The following is a 2,500-nucleotide window of genomic DNA, read 5'->3' as shown; positions in this document are numbered from 1 at the left end:
TTCGAGAGAGGCGCAATCGCCCGGAGTTAGGCGAGTAGACGCTTTCGGTGCGACCACCCGTGCTCCCAACTGAGCTTGCCGCTGCCGACAGAGGCCCGGGAGCGTGCTGTCGTGGCATTGCCGGCGGGAGACAACACGCGCCACCTACGGTGACCGGCAGCTCCAACGCCAGCGCCACAGAAGGACAAAAGCCCCACTTGGGTGCCGAAGCGAACTCTCCCAGCACAGCGCACGCGCCAACACATCCGCACAGCTGCGATACAAACCACCAGCGAGAACCGCTGGGGCGACCGAGCAGCAGACGGCGTCGCGGCGCCGAGCGCCGGGCGGCAGCGCATCCTCAACGCACACAGTCCTCAATCGGACCAGCACACTGAAGATGTCCACCGCGCTTCGCACCGGGCCCGCGAGGACCTACTTTGGCCGCACGGCGCCGCGCGCAGGGTGCGCCGGCGCGCAGCTGCGACGCCTGCCGCGTCCGTCGGCCGGCGCGCCTGCCACTGGCCGCCCCCACCAGCCGGCTGTAGCGCGTGCGCCCACGCACCGCGCGGCCAGCACGCCGGGAGGCGCCCCCTCACCGGCCGGGGACGGTCCCACCCAGCCACCGCCGCGTATCGCTTCACACCCAGATGCCGTTCAGTTTCGTCGGCATGGTGGGTATCGCTGGAACAACCGGTTAGTACCTCAACCTATCGTCGCCATCACCGATTCACCCCTAGCGAGAACAACCGCACCACAACAGGTTACCATTTGTTCATTTGCGTAACTTCACCAGAAAACGCAGGCGTCCATCGCCATTTGCAACTTCCACGATTATTGCATGCCTGTGTCAGGTGTCACGCCACACTACGTCTGCCCACATACACGCAACAAAATGTGCACGCCTAGACAATACGTGGAAGGTGGCCCCCGTACGTATGCGATGTCCATTGCTCGAACGACTGTCAACCGGCCTCTGTAGCATGTCGCAGATATGGAACGCGGTGCACCATGCCATCACGGTGTGTGAGGAGAGACGACTAGGTCCGAATACATCAACAGACAGCTCATGCTGATCGCCATCCACGGCGTCCGTTCCTCCCACACGTCTCTATGGCGTACCACACTGCAATCCAGCTCTCATAGGGAGACGACACGTAGCTGCGTGCACAATATTTGCACTGTATGGTCCGCCGTTTTTGGGCGCAGTCGTTGTACGGTCACACATGTGCCACGATGTATCATTCAGTACATAAGGACGAATGTGCAGTACAGATTGTGGTTTACGCGTACGACATTAGCGGACAGTTGACACAGGCCGCACCACAACGTAGCCTGAGTACGTCGCATGCGGAGGGCATTGAACATGCAAAGTTCTCACCAACCAGCTTGCGAAGGCAGGGGGCAAGGTGGGGACGTGGGGAGGGGCGGCATGTACGTCCTGCTGCTATCCACATTACAGTGTACAGCAGGAGCATGTGGAAAGTGAGCAAGACTTGCAAGGTGTTTAACATGAAGCGATACACAGGGGAGCGGGGAGTGCGAGTAGCGAACTATATTGCGAGGGTTGCGGGTGGGCAACACTACACTAATTGAACGAGTCGTATAACAATTACAGAGCAGGTTTAGGCGACAACGTGGGTTACGTTAGGCGACAACGTGGGTTAGGTTAAGGCACGACGTGGGTTAGGTTAAGGCACGACATGGGTTAGGTTAAGGCACGACATGGGTTAGGTTAAGGCACGACATGGGTTAGGTTAAGGCACAACATGGGTTAGGTTAAGGCACAACATGGGTTAGGTTAAGGCACAACATGGGTTAGGTTAAGGCACAACATGGGTTAGGTTAAGGCACAACATGGGTTAGGTTAAGGCACAACATGGGTTAGGTTAAGGCACAACATGGGTTAGGTTAAGGCACAACATGGGTTAGGTTAAGGCACAACATGGGTTAGGTTAAGGCACAACATGGGTTAGGTTAAGGCACAACATGGGTTAGGTTAAGGCACAACATGGGTTAGGTTAAGGCACAACATAGGTTAGGTTAAGGCACAACATAGGTTAGGTTAAGGCACAACATAGGTTAGGTTAAGGCACAACATGGGTTAGGTTAAGGCACAACATGGGTTAGGTTAAGGCACAACATGGGTTAGGTTAAGGCACAACATGGGTTAGGTTAAGGCACAACATGGGTTAGGTTAAGGCACAACATGGGTTAGGTTAAGGCACAACATGGGTTAGGTTAAGGCACAACATGGGTTAGGTTAAGGCACAACATGGGTTAGGTTAAGGCACAACATGGGTTAGGTTAAGGCACAACATGGGTTAGGTTAAGGCACAACATGGGTTAGGTTAAGGCACAACATGGGTTAGGTTAAGGCACAACATGGGTTAGGTTAAGGCACAACATGGGTTAGGTTAAGGCACAACATAGGTTAGGTTAAGGCACAACATAGGTTAGGTTAAGGCACAACATAGGTTAGGTTAAGGCACAACATAGGTTAGGTTAAGGCACAACATAG

This window comes from Schistocerca piceifrons, unplaced genomic scaffold (genome assembly GCF_021461385.2).
Source record: "Schistocerca piceifrons isolate TAMUIC-IGC-003096 unplaced genomic scaffold, iqSchPice1.1 HiC_scaffold_1094, whole genome shotgun sequence".
Lineage (NCBI taxonomy): Eukaryota > Metazoa > Arthropoda > Insecta > Orthoptera > Acrididae > Schistocerca > Schistocerca piceifrons.
The sequence above is the reverse complement of the archived record's forward strand: the minus strand, read 5'-3'. Positions refer to the sequence as shown.